At 35.2% G+C, this 21,549-nt stretch overlaps 1 protein-coding gene across 2 annotated transcripts in view; it reads right to left on the bottom strand.

The window, feature by feature from the left end:
* GPHN (gephyrin) overlaps positions 1 to 21,549 on the bottom strand; it is a 619,699-nt gene that overhangs the window by 292,755 nt on the left and 305,395 nt on the right. The window lies entirely within an intron of this gene.

Below are 21,549 nucleotides of genomic sequence, written 5' to 3'. Positions count from 1 at the left end.
TGGATCATTCTAGCCTCCTCCTCTTGCTTGTAACTATGTGATTTCCTACTGTATCAGTGAGAAATATGGTTCCCACCACTCATCGCCCATTTACATTGTTCATTCCCAGTAAGGGCTCTGACTTACTACGATTTCTGACTTATGATTTTTTGACTTCATGATGGTGTGATAGTGATATACATCCACTAGAAACCATACTTCAAATTTTGAATTTTGATCTTTTCCGGGGCTAGCAATATATGCGGTATGATATTCTCTCCTAATGCTGGGCAGCAGCAGTGAGGTGCAGCTCCCAGTCAGCCATGCAATCGTGAGAGTAAAAAATGATACACTTACAACAATTCTTTACCCATATAACCATTCTGTTTTTCACTTTCAGTATAGTAGTCAATAAATTACTTGAGATAGTCAACACTTTATTATAAAACAAGCTTTGTGTTAGATAATTTTTCCCAACTGTAGGCTAATATAAGTGTTCTGAGCACATTTAAGATAGGCTAGGCTAAGCTATGATATTTGGTAGGTTAGAGGTATTAAATGCATTTTTGACTTATAATAGAATGGGTTTTTTTGGATGCAACCCCATGTCAAACTGAGGAAGATCTGTACAAATACAGTAAAATATCAGAATTGTTAATGCACACCAACATGGACTACAACATTATCAACAAAAATGCTTATGTATAGTTCCTTTCACCTTCAGTCTTATAAACACCACTCATATCCAAAGTTATTTAGGTCAGTGTCTTTTCCCTCTATCCCCTTTAGTGACACTTTTTCCTGTATTTGTAAGACATTCAGATTCTCTTGTCAGAGTCTGCATTATTTTATGTCTAGATAATGTTTTATAAAAATTTTGCATATAGTAAGCATTCTTTGTGATATAAAGTTCTGTGAGTTTTGACAGATGCATAATGTCATGTTTCCATATTTCACCACTACAGTATCATATAGCATAGTGTTTCAGCCCTAAAAATCTGCTGTGACTCATCCATGCATCTATCCTCCTCTCCCCACAGACCCCTGGCAGTCACTGTCACTGATCATTTTACTGTCTCTATAATTTTACTTTTTTCAAAATGTCATAAAATTGGAATCATACAGCATTCATCCTTTTCTGACTGGTTTCTTTTACTTAGCAATATGCGCTTAAGGATCCTCCATGGTTTTTTTTTTGTGTGTGTGTGTGTGTGTGTGGCTTGATAGCTCATTTCTTTTTAAACACTGAATAATATTCCATTGTATGGATGCACCACAGTTTGCTTATCTATTTATCTATTAAAGTATATCTTGGTTGATTCCAGCTTTTGGCAATTGTGAATAAAGTTCTTATAAACATTCACATGCAGATTTTTTCATGAATATAAATTTTCAGATCAATTGGGTTAATATCTAGGAGCTCCTTTATTTTTGATGTAAATTCTTTTTCAGTTATTATGGTAGAATAACTAGACAGAAGATCAACAAGGATATAGAAGAACTAAAAACACCATCAATCAACAGTATCTAACTGACATTATAGAACATTTCACCTGACAAAATAATCTACAGTCTTCTCCAAAGCCCATGGAACATTCACAAAGAGAGATCATATCCTGGACCATAAAAACAAAGCTCAGCAAGTTTAAAAGAAATGAAATCATACAGAGTGTGTTTTCTAACCACAACAGGATAAAATTAGAAATCAATAATAGAAAGTTAACAGAAAAATTCCCATACACTTCAAACCTAAACCAAGTTTATAAACTTTTGAATAACCAATGGATGAAAGAAGTCTCAAAAGAAATGAAAAAAATATATTGAAGTGGGTGAAAATGAAAGGACAACATATCAAAATCTGTGAGATTCACCTAAAAGAGTGTTTCTAACAATACATTTAAAAAGAGGTAAAGTCTCAAATCAATAATATAAGCTCCCACCTTAAGAACCTTATAGAGCAAAATATGCTCCCCCCTCCAACCTCATGACCAAGTTAATAAAGGGCAGTTACAGCAACTCCTTTTACCCAGTTCATTATGTCTAGCTATTAAGAAAAAAATTACAAGGTATACTAAAAGGCAAAAAACACAATTTGAAGATGAGCAAACATCAGAACCAGACATGGCAGGGGTGCTTAAACTATAACACCAGGAACTTAACACAACTATCTGAGGGCCCAATGGTTAAAGTAGACAGCATGCAAGACCAAATGGGCAATGTAAGCAGAGAGATGGAAATCCTGAGAAGAACCAAAAAGAAATGGTAGACGTAAAAAACAATGTAAAGGAAATAAAGAATGCCTTTGGTGGGCTCCTTAGTAGACTGGACACAGCTGAGGAAAGACACTCTGAGCTAGAGGATATATCAATAGAAACTCTGAAAACTGAAAAACAAAGAGAAAAACAACAGAAAAAAACAAAACAGAATATGCAATGACTGTGGAACAACTATCGATACAAAAGGTGTAATATATGCATAATGGGAATACTAGCAGGAGAAGAAAGAAAGGAACAGAAGAAATATTTGTAGCAATAATGACTGAGAATTTCCCCAAACTAATGTCAGACACCAAATTACAGATCCAGAAAGTTCAGAGAACATCAAGTAGAATAAGTGCCAAGAAAACTGCACATAGGAGTATCGTTTCAAACTACAGAAAATCAGTGATTAAAAAAAAGATCTTGAAAGAAGCCAAAGGGGAAAAACTCTTACCTAAAGAGAAACAAAGGAAAGGATTACATCTGATTTCTCCTTAGAAACCATGCAAACAAGAAGAAAGTGGAGTGAAATATTTAAAGTGTTGCGAGAAAAGAAAAACCAACTTAGATACTATACCCTGTGAAATTATGCTTCAAAAGTGCAGGACAAACAAAAATTGGGGGTATCTGCTGCCAACAGATCTGCCGTACAAGAAACGTTAAGAGAAGTTCTTTAGAAATGTCCATATCTGTAGAACTGAGTCAGTTTGCTGTACAGCAGAGATTGGCACAGCACCATACTTCAATAAAAAAAAAATTAAAAAGAAAGTTCTTTAGAAAGAAGGGATCAGAAACTCAGATCTATGTAAAGTAAGGAAGAGCATCAAAGAAGGAGTAAGTTAAGGTAAAATAAAAACTTTTATTTTTCTCATTCTTAACTGATCTAACAGGTAACAGTCTGTTTGAAATTGTAGTAATAATGTATTTAATTATGTATATTTATGTATATATATGCTTATGTATACTTATATATAAGTGAAATGAATGACAACAATGATATAAGAGATGCGAAGAAGGAATTAGGATAACTTTATTATTATAAGGATAACTTCATTATTATAAGGTGTTCACAGTACCTGTGAAGTAGTATGATGTTACTTGAAAGTGGACTTGGATTAGCTATAAATGTATATTGCAAACTCTAAGGCAACCACTAAAAAAAAGAAAAAAAAAGTTTATCCTATACCCTAAGAAAAGAGAAAAAAATAGAATCACATAAAAGCCTCAATTACAACCACAAGTGGCAGAAAAAAAGAGTGGAAGATAAAAACAGGAACAAAAAAGGGCAAGAAATAGAAAACAGTAACAAATATGGTAGACATTACTCCAATTATAATCACTTTGAGTACCAATGGTCTAAATGAATGAATTAAAAGACAGAAATTGTCAGAGTGGATTAAAAACACGACCCAATTATATGTTGTGTACAAGAAATCCATTTTAAATATAAAGACACATACAGATTAAAAGTAAATAGATGTATAAAAATATACCATGCTAACATTAATCAAAAAAGCAGGAGTAGCTATATTAATTTCAGACAAAGCAGACTTCAAAGTCAGGAAAGTTATCAGGAATAAAGGACGTTACATAATGATAAGGGGATCAATTCTCCAAAAAGATATAATGATCTTTAATGTGTATGCCCCTAACAAAAGTGTCAAACTATGTGAGGCAAAACCACAAAACTGCAAAGAGAAATATATGAGTCCACTAATATAGCTGGAGGCTCAACACCCTTCTGTCAGAAATGGACAGATATAACTCAGGGAAAATCAGTAAGGACACAGTTGAACTCAACACCATCAATCAACTGGGTATAATTGACACCTACAGAAACTTCACCCAACAACAGCAGAAAACACATTCTTCTCAAGCTCACACGGAATATTCACCATGATAGACCACAATCTGGGCCATAAAATAAACATCTTAACAAATTTAAAAGAATAGAAATTATACAATGTCTACTTTCAGACCACAATGGAATTAAACTAGAAATTAAACTTGTTCAATAACAAGAAGATAACTGAAAAATCCCCAAATTCTTGCAGATTAAATAACACTCCTGGAACTAATAAGCGATTATAGCAAGGCTGCAGGATACAAAGTAAATACACAAAAGGCAACTGCTTTCCTGAATGCCAGCAACAAACAATAGAAACTTGAAATTAAAAACATAATACCATTTACATTAGCACTCCCCATAATGAAATACTTACGGATATATCTAATAAAATACGTACAAGTTCTACATGAGGAAAACTACAAAACCCTGAATGAAATAAATAAATAAACCAAAGAAGAACTATATAAATGGACAGATATTCCATGTTCATGGACAGGAAAACTGAATATTGTCAGGATCTCAGTTCTTCCTGACTTGATCTACAGATTTCATGCAACCCAAATCAAAATTCACGCAAGTCATTCTATGGATATCAGCAAACTGATTCTAAAGTTTATATGGAGGGGACTTCCCTCGTGGCGCAGTGGTTAAGAATCTGCCTGCCAGTGTAGGGGACACAGGTTCAAGTCCTGGTCTGGGAAGATCCCACATGCCATGGAGCAACTAAGCCCGTGTACCACAACTACTGAGCCTGCGCTCTAGAGCCCGTGAGCCACAACTACTGAAGCCCACATGCCTAGAGCCCGTGCTCCACAACAAGAGAAGCCACCACAATGAGAAGCCTGCACACTGCAACAAAGAGTAGCCCCTGCTTGCTGCAACTAGAGAAAGCCTGCGTGCGGCAACGAAGACCCAACGCAGCCAAAAATAAATAAATACATAAATTAAGTAATTAATTAAAAAAATAAAGTTTTTACGGAGAGACAAAAGACCCCAAGCAGCCAACACAATCCTGAAGGGGAACAAAGTTGGAGAACTGATACTAACCGACTTGGAGACTTATTATAAAGCCACAGTAACCAAGACTGTGGTATTGACAAAAGAACAGATAAACAGATGAATGGAACAGAATAGAGAGCCCAGAAAGAAACCAACACAAATATAGTCAACTGATCTTTGACAACGGAGCAAAGGCAACACAATGGAGCAAAAAATTAGGCTTTTCAACATATGGTACTAGAACAACTGGACATCCATCCACACGCAAAAAATGAATCTAGACAGAAACTTTACTTCTTTGTAAGAATTAACTCAATATGGGTCACAGCACAAAATGTTAAACACAAAAACTATAAAACTCCTAGAAGATGACATAGGAGTAGGTGCATTGACTTTTTAGATGTAACACCAAGGGCATAATCCACACAAGAAATAATTTATAAGCTGGACCTCATTAAAACTAAAAACTTCTGCTCTATGAAAGACAATGTTCACAAAATGAGAATACAAGCCATAGACTGGGAGAAAATATTAGAAGAAACACAACCATTAGGGGAATATTTATCAAAATAAACAAATAATTCTTAAAATGCAACAATAAGAAAACAACCCAATTAAAAAATGGGTCAAAGACCTTAACAGACACCTCACCAAAGAAGATATATAGATGGCAAGTAAGCACATGAAAGGAAGCTCAACATCACGTTATCTGGGAAATGAAAATTAAAACAATAATGAGATACCACTACACACCTATTAGACAGCCAAAACTCATAACACTGCAACACCAAATGCTGGCAAGAATGTAGTGCAACAGGAATTTTCATTTGTTGCTGGTAGGAATGCAAAATGGTATAGTCACTTTGGGAGACAGTTTGACAGCTCCTTAGAAAATGAAACATATTCTTACCATACAATTTAGTAATTTTGCTCCTTAATATTTACCCAAAGGAGCTGAAAGCTTATGTCCACACAGAAACCTGCACGCAGATGTTTATAACAACTTTATTCATAACTGCTAAAACTTGGAAGCAACCAAGATGTCCTTCAGTAGGTGAATGGATAAATAAATGGTGGTACATCAAGGCAATGGAATATTTTCAGTGCTAAAAAGAAAAGAGCTATCAAGCCATGAAAAAACATGGAGGAACTTTAAATTCTTACTACTAAGTGAAAAAAAGCCAATCTGGAAAGGCTACATACTACATGATTCCAACTATATGACATTTCAGAAAAGGCAAAACTATGGACATAGTGAAAAGATCAGTGGTTGCCAGGGGTTGACAAGGAGGGAGGGATGAATAGGCAGAGCATAAAGTATTTTTAAGACAGTGAAAATACTCTGTATGATACCATAAAGATGGCTACATGTCATTATACATTTGCCCCAATGCACAGAATGTACACCACAAAGAGTAAACCTTAATGTAAACTGTAGACTTTTGGTGACTATGATACGTCAATGTAGCTTCATCAATTGTTAACAAAGGTACCACTCTGGAGGGGGATGCTGATAATGAGGAATAATTCTATACATGTTCATGAAAACCTGTACATAAACGTTCATAGCAACTTTCTTCATAACAGCCCTAAATTGGTAAAGACCCAGATGTCTTTCAATGGTGGAACAAACTGGTACAACCATTCCAGGGAACACTATTCAGCAATAAAAAAGAACAAAGTATTGAACCATATAACAATTGGGTTGAATCTCTAGGGAATTATGCTGAGTGTAAAAAGCCAACCCCAAAAGTTACATACTGTATGATTCTAAATATATAAATTCTTGAAATAGCAAAATACAGAAACGGAAAACAGATTAGTGGTTGCCAAAGGTTAGAAAAAGAAGGCTGAGTGGGAGATAGTTGGCTGTGGAAATAAAAGGCAACAGGAGGGATCTTTGTGGGGATAAAATCATTCTGTATCTTGACTATATCAATGTCAATATCCTGATTATAATTTTATGTTATAGTTTTACAAGGTGTTACCACTGGGAGAAACTTGATAAAGGGTACATGGGATTTCCATGTACTGTTTCCTACATTTGCATGTCAGTCTACAATTATCTTTAAAAAGTTTTAGTTAATAACCAATTTTTTAAAAATATACTGAATTTTGTAGATATAAATACTTTTATATGTAAATATCAGCCAAAGGTATACTAAGAGGTATACATTTATAAAATTTGAATATAAAAAACTAAGTGGTGTTCTACTAAGAAATTATTATCTGGGGAGATGGTTTGATGGTCTGCCTGTATTTCAAATGCTTTAGTGGAAAAAAAAACATTTTATATGCTTTCTACTTGTCTTCCTTTTTTGTTTCTTTTTATTTTCTCCCTCCTTTCAGTGCCTTATTTTGATTGTTTTCCTCATTTCATTTCTTCCCTTTGTTTTTGAAAGTTATATCCATTCTTTTAGTGATTACTCTAACAATTTTAGTATGTACATTAACTTTAAAAAATTAATCAGTATCTTTAATCTACTAGAAAAACCACAGGACTTTTAGAATATTTAACTGTAATCATATCAACCCAATTTACATGTTATTCTTTTTTTTTCTTTTTTAATGATTTTAATCTTTCATTTATTAATGTGGCATATTACATTTATTGACTTAAATATGTTGAACCATCCTTGCATCCCAGGGATAATTCCCACTTGATCGTGATATATAATTCTTTCAGTGTCCTGTTGAGTTTGGCTTGCTATTTAGTTGAGAATTTTTGCATCTATAATCATCAGTGACGTTCTTTTCTTTACTTTGACTCCCTCCCTCCCTCCCTCCTTCCTTCCTTCCTTTCATTTTTGGCTGTGTCGGGTCTCAGTTGTGGCACACAGGATCTTTGTTGAGGCATGCGGGATCTTTTGTCGCAATGCGTGGGCTCTTTGTTGTGGTGTGCGGGCTTCTCTCTAGTTGTGGCGTGCAGGTTTTCTCTTCTCTAGTTGTGACACGCAGGCTCCAGGGTGCATGGGCTCTGTAGTTTGCAGCATGTGGGCTCTAGTTGAGGTGCACGAGCTCAGTAGTTGTTGCGCATGGGCTTTGTTGCCCCGGGGCATGTGGGATCCTAGTTCCTCCACCAGGGATCTTACCCACGTTCCCTAAACTGCAAGGTGGATTCTTTACCACTGGACAACCAGGGAAGTCCCAATGTTGTTGTTTTCAAGAATTAGTTCCAGTGTCTTTTTCTCATCCATAAAGCAGACATTAACCATTGTTCCCTTTTCCTTCTTGAATCCTCACTCTTCAGCTGAGAGAATTTTTCTTCTGCCAGAATATCCTTCAAATCTTTGAAGTGAAATTCTTTTGGTGATAAAATCTGTCCATTTGCCTTAGTAGAAAAATAACATTTTTTTCCTCCCTCATAATTGACTGTCAGCTTTTCTGGTTGTGAAATTCATGGTTAACAGATAGTTTCTTTCAGCACATTGAAGGTACTATTCCAGTATCTTCTTTTTAATTATTGTTATTGAGAGGTTAGCAATTAGTCAAATTGCTGTCTAAATTTAGGTACTCTGTATTTTCTGTCTTTCCAATTTTATTTTTAAAGATTTATCTTCATAAAACTGAAATTTATGTTTGACAAAATACTGTAAATAAAATGTCTGTATGACTAATTAGAAAAAAATTACAAGTGAAGTTTAAAATCTTAACATATAAAAAAAAACTCATAAAATCAATAAGGAAACATACCAAACTAAAAATTGATAAAGGATGTGAATATTCAACTAACAAATGAGGAACTATAAATAGTCAAAAAAAACACATGTAAAATGTTTAATATTGCTATTAAGCAATGAAATGTACAGGTAAATAATGACATATCATTTACTGCTTATCACAATGAGAAAGAATCAAATTTATAATGTCAAGATATAGAAAATTCCACTTTTTAAAACTTTACTGAATTTACACACCATAAAATTCATTTTCCTGGAAATTTTTAATATCTATTTTTCTGTGATATTTTACAGGGTTACTACCATGTGCATAGATAAAGATTCCTTTTTTTTTTTTTTTTTTGCAGTACAGGGGCCTCTCACTGTTGTGGCCTCTCCCGTTGCGGAGCACAGGCTCCGGACGCGCAGGCTCAGCGGCCATGGCTCACGGGCCCAGCCGCTCCGTAGCACGTGGGATCTTCCCGGACTGGGGCACGAACCCGTGTCCCCTGCATCGGCAGGCGGACTCTCAACCACTGCGCCACCAGGGAAGCCCAAAGATTCCTTTTTATTCATCCTGCTAAATATATGTTTGGATTCCCTAATCTGCAGGTTGATGTCTTTCGAGATTTTGAGATTACTTTTGGTATTATATTTCAACCATTTCCTTTCCTTCATTCTCTATTATCTCCTCCTGAACTCTATGTATATTTTATATTTTCTAACTCTATCTTCCATGCTTAACTTTTCATTCATTTTTATGTTTCTGTCAATCTGAGCTGCATTCTGGATAATTTCTTCAAATAGTTTTATTTGGTTCCCCAATTCTCTCTTCAATTCTATATAATCTGCAATCTAATACATCTATTAAGTTTTTAAACTTTCATTATTATATTTTACATAACTAAATGCATATTTAGTTCTTTTTCAAACTATTTGTTCCTCATATATAATTTTCAAGCTTCTTTTTTAGTTCTCTAAATATATTACATTTATTTATTTTTATTCTTTTGATAATACCAGGATTTTAAGTCTTTCAGGATCCAACTGTAGTCTCTCATTCCTTAGTATGCCTTGATTCTTATGTTTTTTTGTCAACTTTTATTCTGTATGTGTGACCTGCTAATTTTGTTAGAACTTTATCTGTGAGAAATCTTTGAGATCTAGGTTGAAGTAGAATTCTTCCAGAGAAAATTTACTTCTGTCCATTGCTTAGATAAACATGCCCATTTTAAAATTGGGTTGCTTTTGCTTCTGGGTTGAAGTTCTTCATATATTCTGGATATTAAACATTTACCAGGTATATGATTTGCAAATATTTTCTCCCATTTGGTGGTTGCCATTTTACTTTGTTGATAGTGTCCTTTGAGGCACAAAGATTTTAATGTTGATGAAATCCAGTTTATCGAGTTCTCCTTTTGTTGCCTGTACACTTAGTGTCATATTCAATAAAATGCTACCAAATCTAATGCCATGAAGCTTTTCCCCAGCGTTTTCTTCCACGAATTTTATAATTTTAGCTCTCATATTTAGGTCTTGATCTATTTTGAGTTAATTTTAGCATATGGTGTAAGTGTCCAATTTCATTCTTTTGCATGTGGATATCCAATTTTTCCATTACCATTTCTTTCTGAAGACTGTTTTTTCCTCTTGGCACCCTTCTTAAAAATCATTTGACCCTATATGCAAAGGCTTATTTCTGTTTTTTCTGTTTTATTTCATTGGACTAGAAGTCAGACTTAATGCCACTACCACTGTTTTTTTTTTTTTTTTTTTTCTTCCCACTATAGATTATTGTAGCTTTGTAGTAAGTTTGATATCAGGGAGTGTAGTAAGTTTGATATCAGCTTTGTAGTAAGTTTGATATCAGGGAGTGATATCAGGGAGTGCGGGTCCTCCAATTTTGCTGAGGTTTTTTCAAGATTGTTTTGGCTATTTAGGGTCCCTTTAGAATAGATTTTTTTATTTCTGCAAAACAATATTGCTGTGCTTTGACAGGGATTGAATTAAATCTGCAGACTGCCTTGGGCAATATTAATATCTTAACAATATTAAGTCTTCCAATCCATAAACTTGAGTGTATTTCCATTTATCTATGCCTTCTTTAATTTCTTTCAGCAAAGTTTTATAGTTCTTAGTGTACAAGTGTTTCACTTCCTTGATCAAGTTAATTACACAGTATTTTATTTTTTTGATGCTATTGTAAATGGAATTGTTTTCATAATTTCTTTTGCATTGTTCACTGTTAGTGTATAGAAACACAACTGATTTTTGCATGTTAATTATATATCTTCAACTGTGCTGAATACATTTATTAGTCCTATTAGATTTTTTTTTTGGGGGGGGTGGAATCTTTAGGGTTTTCTACTTATAAGATCATGTCAAACAGAAACAAATTTCCTTATCCTTTCCCAGTTTGGATATCTTTTATTTCATTTTCTTGCCTAATGCTTTGGTTACAACTTCCAGTGGTATGTTTAATGACAGTGGCAAAAGGAGGCATCCTGGACTTGTTCCTGCTTTAGAGGAAAAGCTTCCTCTTTCAACACTGAGCATGACATTAGCTCTGTGTTTGTTTGTTTATTTATTTATTTAAAGATAGTTTCCTTCTATTCCCAGCTTGTTGAGGGTCATTTACATGAAAACATGCTGAATTCTGTCAAATGATTTTTCTGCATCAATTGAGAAGATTTTTTTTTTCCTTTATTCGGCTACTGTAGTTTATCACATTGATTGCTTTTGTATGTTCAGCTACCCGTGCATTCTATGAATAAATCCCTCTTGATCATGGTGCATAATCTTTTTGATATGCTGAGAATTTGGTTGTATTTTGTTGAAGGTTTTTTTGCATCAATGTTCCTAAAGGATATTGGTCTGTAGTTCTCTTTTCTTGCAACTCTTTGTCTTTGATCTGCAGGCAATGTTGGCTTCACAGAATTAGTTAGGAAGTGTTCCCTTCTCTTCAGTTTTTGGGAAGAGTTTAAGAAGGACTGGTGTCTGTTTTTCTTTAAATGTTTGGTAGAATTCTCCAGGGAAGTCATTTGGTACAGGTGTTTGATTTGTAGGTAGGTTTTTAATTACTGAATAAATCTTATTAGTTACAGATCTACTTGAATTTTCTAATTTTATGTGATTCATCTGGGTAGGTTTTGTGTTTGTAGGAATTGGTCCATTTTATCTAGGTTAGACATACACATACAATTGTTTAGTACTCTCTTATAGCCCTTTTTGTTTCTGTAGAATTGGTAGTAATCCCTTCTTTTGTTTCTAAGTTTATTAACTTGAGTCATATCTCTTTTTTTTCTTAGTCAATATAGCTAAAAGTTTTCAATTCTGTTGATCTTTCTGAAGCACCAATGTTTGGTTTAGTTGATTTTCTCTATTGTTTTTCCACTTTCTCTTTTATTTAACACTGCTTTAATCTTTATTATTTTCTTCCTTCTGCTAGTCTTGGCTTTACTCTTTTTCTAGTTCCTTAAGCTGTAATGTTAGCTGGTTGTTTTTGAGATCTTTCCTTTTTAATGTAAGCACTTACAGCTATAACTTTCCCTCTTAGCACTGTTTTCTCTGATGAATCACCGAAATTTTGGTAGTCTGTGTTTTCATTTAAATTTGTTCATATATTCTAATTCCCCTCATGATTTCTTCTTTGACCAGGTGGTTGTTTAAGAGTGTACTGGTTTAATTTCCACATATTTGTGGATTTTCCTGATGTTATTTTTTATTTATTTATTTATTTTTTGGCCACATTGCATGGCATGTGGGATCTTAGTTCCCTGACCAGGGATTGAACCTGCAGTGGAAGTGTGGAGTCTTAATCACTGGACTGCCAGGGAAGTCCCTGATGTTATTGATTTCTAACTTCATCATTTTGTGGTCAGAGAATATACTTCAGATGACATTTACCTGTTTAAATCTATTGAGACTTATTTTGCAGCATAACATATGGTTTATTATAGGAAATGTCACATGGGAACTTCAGAAGAATGTATATTCTACTGTTGTTGGGTGGTATGTTCTTTATATGCCTGTTGGAGATAGCTGATTTATTGTGTTTCTCAACTCATATCTCCTTACTTATCTTCTGTTTGGCTTTTCTATCCATTACTGAAAGTAGGATATTGAAGTCTCCAACTACTATTGAAGAACCATCTATTTCTTTTCTTTATTTTAATAAATTTATTTATTTTTGGCTGCACTGGGTCTTCGTTGCTGTGTGCGGGCTTCCTCTACTTGCGGTGAGCAGCAGAAACTCTTCATTGCGGTGCACAGGCTTCTCTTGTTGCGGACCGTGGGCTCTAGGTGCGAGGGCTTCAGCAGTTGTGGCTTATGGGCTCTAGAGCGCAGGTTCAGTAGCTGTGGCACACGGGCTTGGCTGCTCTGTGGCATGTGGGATCTTCCCAGACCAGGGCTCCAACCCATGTCCCCTGCATTGGCAGGCAGATTCTTAACCACTGCACCTCCAGGGAAGCCCAGAACCATCTATTTCTTCCTTCAATTCCATCATCATCTATTTTTGTTATTTGTCTGTTATTAAGTATATAAATGCTTATCACTGTTATATCTTCCTATTCAATTGAAACTTTTATTACTATATAAATATCTTTGTCTCTTGTAACCTGTTTTGACTTAGGATATTTAACCTTTTAAAATTTAAAGTCTATTTAGTCTGATATTCGTATAGTCAACCAGCTCTTTTGGTTAATATTTGCATGAATATCTTTTTCCATCCTTTAACTTTCAATATATTTGTGTCTTTGGATCTAAACCAAGAGTCTTGTTCACAGTAAGTCATCAGATTATGCTTTTCTAACCATTGTGCCAGTCTGTATTATTTCTCGGGAGAGCTTAATCCATTTACATTTAAAGTAATTACTGATAAGGCGGAACTTACTTTTGCCATTTTGTTAACTGTTTTCTATATGCCTTATAGCTTTTTTTTGTTCCTCATATCCTATATTAGTGTCTCTTTTTGAGTTTAGTTGTTTTTTTTAGTGAAATATCTTAATTCCCTTCTCATTTCTTTTCGTGTATATTTTATAGCTATTTTCTTTGTAGTCACCATAGAAATTGCACTTAACATTCTAAAATTTAACAGTATACTTTGCATGTATACCAGCTTAACTTCAATAGCATATAAAAACCCTCCTCCTAAACTGCTCCATCTCATTCCCTTTCAGTTATTGTTGTCACAAATTACATCTTTATACATTGTGTGCTCCAAAACACTAATAATTTTCTTATGCATTTAAATTGTAAAAATTTAAATAAAGAAAATAAAAAGTGGAATTACAAACCAAAATTTCAATAATACTAGTTTTTATACTTGTCCATATTTATACCTTTATTGGAGATCTTTTATTTCCTCTCAAGGCTTTCAGTTATTGTACAGTGTCCTTTTATTTCAACCTGAAGAACTCCTGTTAGCCTATTTTGTAGGTTGAGTGTAATAGTAATGAACTTGCTCAGCTTTTGTTTATCTAGGGATGTCTTAATTTTTCCTTCATTAAAAAAAAAAATTATTTATTTATTTATAGTTTTGGCTGCGTTGGGTCTCCATTGCTGCACGTGGGCCTTCTCCAGTTGCAGTGAGCAGCAGCTATTCTTCGTTGCGGTGCATGGGCTTCTCACTGTGGTGGCTTCTCTTGTTGCAGAGCACAGGCTCTAGGTTTGCGGGCTTCAGTAGTTGTGGCATGCAGGCTCAGTAGTTGTGGCTCGTGGGCTATAGAGCGCAGGTTCAGTAGTTGTGGCACACAGACCCAGTTGCTCGTGGGCATGTGGGATCTTCCCAGACCAGGGCTTGAACCCGTGTCCCCTGCATTGGCAGGTGGATTCTTAACTGCTGTGCCACCAGGGAAGCCCTCTCCTTCATTTTTGAGGGACAGGCTTGCCAGTTATAGAATTCTTGGTTAACAGTATTCTCCTTTCATTACTTTGAATGTTTCACTTCCATACCTGCTTCTGGCCGCCAATGTTTCTGATGAGAAATCAACTTATAATCTTTTGAGAATCTCTTGTATATGATGAGTGTCTTTGCTCTTGCTGCTTTCAATATTCTCTGATTTTGGCTTCTAACAGATTGATTATTATATGGGCTTCTTTCAGCTTATCCTATTTGGAGTTTAATTGTTTTTTTGTTTTTTTTTTTTTTTTTTGCGGTATGCAAGCCTCTCACTGTTGTGGCCTCTCCCGTTGCAGAGCATAGGCTCTGGACGCACAGGCTCAGCAGTCATGGCCCACAGGCCCAGCCGCTCCGCGGCATGTGGGATCTTCCCAGACCAGGGCACGAACCCGTGTCCCCTGCATCGGCAGGCGGACTCTCAACCACTGCGCCACCAGGGAAGCCCCTGGAGTTTGTTTTTTATCTTGGATTTGCAGATTTATATCTTCCATGAAATTTGGGAAGTTTTCAGCCATTATCTCTTCAAATAATCCTCTGCCGCTTTCTCTCTTTCTTCTCCTTCTGGGATTTTCACAAAGCATGGTCTAATGGTGTTAGACCAAGAACTTAATGGTGTTCCACAGGTCTCTTAGGCTCTGTTCACTTTTATTCAATTTTTTTTCTTTCTGCTCCTCAGACTTGATAATTTCAATAGCCCTATCTTGAAGTTCACTGATTCCTTTTACTGAAACTAGTTCTGAATCCCTTTAGTGACATTTTTATTTCAGTTGTATTTTTCAACTCCAGAATTTCTTTTTGCCTTTTTATTTTTTATCTTGTTACTTATGTTTACATTTTACTCATATCATTTTCCTGATTTTGTTCACCTCTTTAGTAATTTGAGCATCTTTAAGACAATTGTTTTAAAAATCTCTGTCTAGTAAGTTTACCATCTGGTCATCCTAGTCAGTCTTTTCTGTCAATTTTTTTTTTTCTTTTAATGGGCCACACTTCTCTGTTTCTTTCTATATCTTGTGTTGTGTTGTTATTGTTGAAAACTGGGTATCTGAATCTTGTAATGTGGTAATTCTGGAAATCACATTCTCCCCCTCCCTGCAGGGCTTGCTATATTTTTGATTGTTGTAGAGTGTCTCTGTGTTGGGATCAGTCTGAGGTGTAAACCTAAGGCCAACTCAGGTCTTTTCTGAGCCTGCATTCCTCTTTGGGCATGTGCAATGGCTTTTTAAATTCCCTTATGTATGTGGTTGCTCTTGAGTGTCCTAATCCTTAAATGTCTGGCTCCCAAAAAGGGTAAAAGAGAAAATTGTAAGGGAAAAAAAAAGGCACTGTCCCTTTAATTCCCCTTGAAGTCACTTCAGTTGGTGGGGGTTACAACAGCGGCCACCTGCCTTTGTCCGTACCCCTATAATCAAAGCAGTAATCCACAAATAGAACCTAGATTCCTGATATTTGAACGACAAGGTCCTAATTGCCCACTCTGGCTCCCACAAGCATGTTAGTGTGGCTGCCTGCCATGGGGTTGAGGGATTGGGGAGTGTATAGTTACAATTATTTTGGGCTGAAATTGACTAAAATTAACCATAGTTTACCAACTAAACCTACCCCTGGAAGCTGAAAGCCTTCAAATACACTCTAGATATCCAAAATTGTTATATCAGATTCTGTTAGTCAACTATTGTCTAGGTCAAGAAGTGGATTACTGGTACTTCCTCTCCATTGTCTTCTGCCCAGCTCCCTTCTACAGCCTTTTATAAGCTAAGTATATTTGGTTTTAGGTTAAAAAATAGAAGCACTTCAAGATGGCAATACTGTTATTGTCAATTATTATTTTAAATGATCCATGTTGTTTTAACATGTATTAAATAATACTAGGGATAATTTAATTCACTGATACAAAAATTTAAATCATTTTTTTCCTTAAAAACCTTTTAAACAATATTAGCATGAAACCATTTTTGGCACTGAATGGAAAAAGTTTACTCCTCCACAATAACAGTGCATGTGTTTTGAGTGTTTATGTTCAGTTACTGACTAGATGAAGCTGAGATCAAATTGGTAATAATGGTAGATAGTAGGGCAAACTGTAAGAAAAAAAGATTAGTCCTACTTCATATATTAAAAACTAACTAGAGACTTCATCTTCTATTTCATAAGATAGATATTATGGAAAATTCTATGTAACAAAAAAATAAGCTGAATATTTAAAACACAATTGAAAGATACATTATGGAGTATTACGATGGTAAATCTCTTTATAAAATTAAAAACTCCTTATCACTTTTTCTTTTTATGAATTTAGCTATTCATATGATAGTTTTTCTTAGTGAGTTAATCTACATAGGACCTCATAACATTTCCATGAGCTATGTGAAGGCACTAAAAAACTATGTAGAGATCACAAATCAAGTTAATGACTGAACTGAGAATAAAACCAGGATAAATTATGTCTCAATGTGTAACCACAGTGGTTGCTCTATTACTGTCAATGATGCTTAGAAAAAAAAAGTATTTGATCTCTTTAAAAAGTGAGTGGGGCATAAATTACAGATTTGGGGAGCTTATATGCTGAATTTCTGTGGGCAGTTCAATTAGCTCCTGGGACTGGAAGTGCTAAACCTAGCTGAGTAAATTTCCCAAGGTCACATAGATAGTAAATGCTAGTAAATGCTAGGATATAAACTCAGGGATCTGATTTTTAAAATAGAGCTCTTTTTCTGTTGGTGTTGACCAACACAGTAGAACCTTAACTATGGCTCTGTCTCCTACTTATTGAGAACAGAAAATCAAAGAGTGACTACCTGAGAACTCTGAACATAAACAATAGCAGGCAAACTGGGGACTGAAGTCAGAACTTGAGTCAATAACCCTTAAGGGGGCTAATTCCAGTTACACAGCTGTACTACTGCGACTGTGATGGTGCAAGCACTAGAACCCGGTGAGAAGACCTATCTCTCTGGCTAAAGTGTAAAAGCTTGGGTGAGAGGAAGCTCTGTTATTATTATTTTTTTTCCTTTTCTTTTGCCTTTGCCCTGAAGGTGTTCCAATTGTGTGGAATTGCATAATAGCACAGGGGATTAATACTCTACAAGAAATATCATCTATTTCCAGTTCCTTTAGCCAGAAGCTATTTCTTATAGAGTATTAACTGGGAACTGCAGAGTGTAGGGAAATTCTTGGAGAGGAGAGAGTTGGAGAAGGCAGATTCCTTAATTCTGTGAATGAACTGACACAAGTTCCAGGCTCACTCCTGAGCTAAGCACATGTAACAAACTCAAAGAATTATAAGAAAGGCTTTTAAAAACATAAGTAAAATATACTCCATTGCCCACATCTCAGGCTAACTCCTGAATGGTTCATGTGCTGGGCAGACCCAGACAGTATAGCAAAGGCTGAATCACCATCCACATAAGGTGAGACAAAATTTTCAATCTGAATCCAATCAGCTTGATTCCTGAAACAAATTAACTAACTAACTAACTAACTCTCTCCAGAGGATTTTAACAGAGTCCAGAGTCTTAAAAGATAATACTCAAAATGTCCAGGGTACAATCCAAAATTACTCAACACAGAAAAGAATCAGGAAAATCTGAGCACTTCTCACAGAAAAAATCAACAGATGTTAACTCCAAGGTGATACAGATACTGGAATTGTTAGAAAAATAATATTAAGCAGCTATTATAACCATTCACCTTTTGAAATAAATGGAAAGATAAAAATTCTTAGCAAAGAAATAGAACCATAAAAAAGCAGCTGAATAAAAATTTTAGAACTGAAAAAATACTATATCTGTAATTTAAAAATGCACTGGAGGGACTTCCCCGGTGGTCCAGTGGTAAAGAATCTGCCTTCCAATGCAGGGTACGCGGGTTTGATCCCTGGTCGGGGAATTAAGGTCCCACATGCCGCTGGGCAACTAAGCCCATGTGCCACAACTACTGAGCTCGCGCGCCTCAGTGAGAGAGCCAGCGTGCCGCAAACTACGGAGCCCACATGCTCTGGAGCCCACGCCACAACTAGAGAAGAGAAAACCCACACACCACAACTAGAGAGAAGGCTGTGAGCCACAATGAAGAACCCATGTGTAGCAATGAAAGATCCTGTATGCCTCAGTGAAGATCCGGCATGCTGCAACTAAGACCCAACGGAGTCAAATAAATAAGTAAACAAATATTTTTAAAAATTCACTAGATAGGCTCAAAGGCAAAATAAAGATGAAAGAGGAAAAATGTCAGTGAACTTGAAGATAGATTAATAAAAACAATCTGAAGAATAGAGTAAAAATGAATAAAAAAAGTGAACATCAGAAACCTGTGATATGTTATCAAAAGATGTATAATCCATATCACAAAAGTACCAGAAGAAAATGAGAAAGAGATTGGTGCAGAAAAAGAAAAATCTGAAAAATAGCTAAAGATTTCCCAAATTTGGTTAAAGACATAAGTTTACAGATTCAAGAAGCTCTTTTAACCCAAAAGGATAAACTCAAAGAAAACCACAACCAGATACATAATAATCAAATTATTGAAATCAAAAATAAAGAAAAAATATCTTCAAAGCATCCAGAGAAAAAAATCATACATATAAGGGAATATCAATTCAAAAGACTGTGGATTTCTCCACAGGAACCATGGAACCAGAAGAGAATAGAATAACATTTTTTTAAATGCTGAAAGGAAAGAATTGTCAATCCATAATTCTATATCTAGTGAAAATATCCTTCAGGAATAAAGGTAAGAAAAAGACATTTCCAGATGAAGGAAAGCATTAAGAGGTTCTGCCAGCAGACTTGCTCTAAGAACTAGAATTCTGAACAAATAACAACACAACAGTGATCAACACTTAAACTTACTATGAATCAACTGTTCTGGGCACTTAAGCGGGCTAGTTTACTTAATGCAAGAAGGCTGGTACTACTAACATCCTCATTATAGAGATGAGAAAAAAACGATGTTATGTAACTAGTAACAGAACAAGAATAGAACCCAAGCAGTCCGAGTTCAGAGATGACACTCTTAACCTTTACTTGATGCAATCTTCCAACTTACTTGTACAAAAAAAACTGGAAAACTGGAAGATATTAAGTTAACCAAGCAGATGAAAACCATTTAAACAGATGTAGTAATTTAAAAAATTATTTTTATTTAATGCTGCTCTCTAGAGATAAAAATAGGAAGGCAAGGCACCAACTTGATGCATTACTTAACCTTGAAAAAAAATTCTATTACAGCTAGGATGAAACACTGAGTTATCAATAGGAACCATAACAAGAAACATTTTTTTGAGTACCTACTATGTGTCAGAAATTGTTTTGGGGCTGAGGATATAAAATGAATAAGATAAAGCTGCTGTTCTTAATACAAATTTGGATTTTATACAAATTAGGTAAAACAGACAAGAAAGTAAATAATTACAATATAGCACGTGTTATAATATAAGCATGTACAAAGCCCCAAGTACATACAAGGTAAAAATGCTAAACAAAGGAAGCATCAATCTAATCATGGCTGTTTAACATTTTTTTTAAACGATTTGAAAAGCACCAAAAAATAAACATTAAGGGAAATAGTCCACAATTCCCTTTTCCATAGCTCATGCCAACTACTATCTCTGTTTCAAATTTGTAAATAAACTCTCAGTTCAATAGGTAATGAACATAAAGAAAAGCCAGAAGAATCTGGCTGTGTATACCATGTGTATATAGAATCTGCTTGTGTATACTATGCTGTGTACACTTTAGTTTTCAAAGCCTTCAGCCTAAAGATGATGGACTTATTTCAAAATACTTAAAATCAGCTCTTGCTAACTTATTTCCCATTCACTCAGCAGTCTACTGCTCAGTAATTATGTGGATTCAGAAGGGAGAGGAGAAATTAATCCAGAAAAATCTTTCAATAAGGCAAAAGTGTTATTTCTATATTAGATCAAGAAAGCTATATTCAATTTAAAGAGTTACCTTAGCAGTTGTAAGGAACAAGTTCTCTCCAGATAAACTGGGGATCCTGAAGGTAAGGACCATTTCTTACTTTTCTTTCCATACTTACATCCCTAATGGTTAATGCAAGGCCTGGCAGATAGAGTATTATTATGTCTGTTGAATTAGATTTTTATTATAAAATAATTAACAAGAGGTAACGTTTAATTCTTTCTTGACTATATTCCTTGAATGCCAAGAAAGAGTTCTTTTATGTTCAAAGACTACTACTTAATTCCATAGAGAAAAGAGACCAAATGTGACCTTTGATCTCCTACAGTCAGGTAATATAAGTAAGGGTTAAAAAAAAGAACAGCATAGGGCTTCCCTGGTGCCACAGTGGTTGAGAGCCTGCCTGCCAATACAGGGGACACGGGTTCGTGCCCCGGTCCGGGAAGATACCACATGGCACGTAGCGGCTGGGCTTGTGAGCCATGGCCGCTGAGCCTGCACGTCCGGACCCTGTGCTCCTTAACGGGAGAGGCCGCAACAGTGGGAGGCCCGCGTACCGCGCAAAAAAAAAAAAAAAAAAAAAAAGAACAGCATAAAAGAATCAATGTGAGTTCATTAAAGACCAGCATGGACTTTTAAATTCAAAATCTCTATCAAGCTACTTTAGTTCTTTTTTTTGCTCTTATTAAAATGAAATGTTATAATATAGCATTTGTAACAGGAAAGAAAATACAGTTAACTAATGACCCATTCACATTTCCCTGTAGCTGTGCTTCAAGTGGCTGACATTTATGGCATACAAACTTAGTCTAAGTAACAGAAAGAGCATTATAACTCATATTTTATGCATTCAATATATATATTTACTTTTATATTCATATTGCACACAGGATCAATAAATGGCTATAAATAATGATTGTGAAACCCTGCAATTATAAAGTTGCTGTGTATTTTCTAGATTACTCTGAAATCAACTGTA

Source organism: Monodon monoceros, unplaced genomic scaffold (assembly GCF_005190385.1).
Source record: "Monodon monoceros isolate NGI ecotype Baffin Bay Population unplaced genomic scaffold, NGI_Narwhal_1 Super_Scaffold_21, whole genome shotgun sequence".
NCBI lineage: Eukaryota > Metazoa > Chordata > Mammalia > Artiodactyla > Monodontidae > Monodon > Monodon monoceros.
The sequence above is the reverse complement of the archived record's forward strand: the minus strand, read 5'-3'. Positions and strand labels throughout refer to the sequence as shown.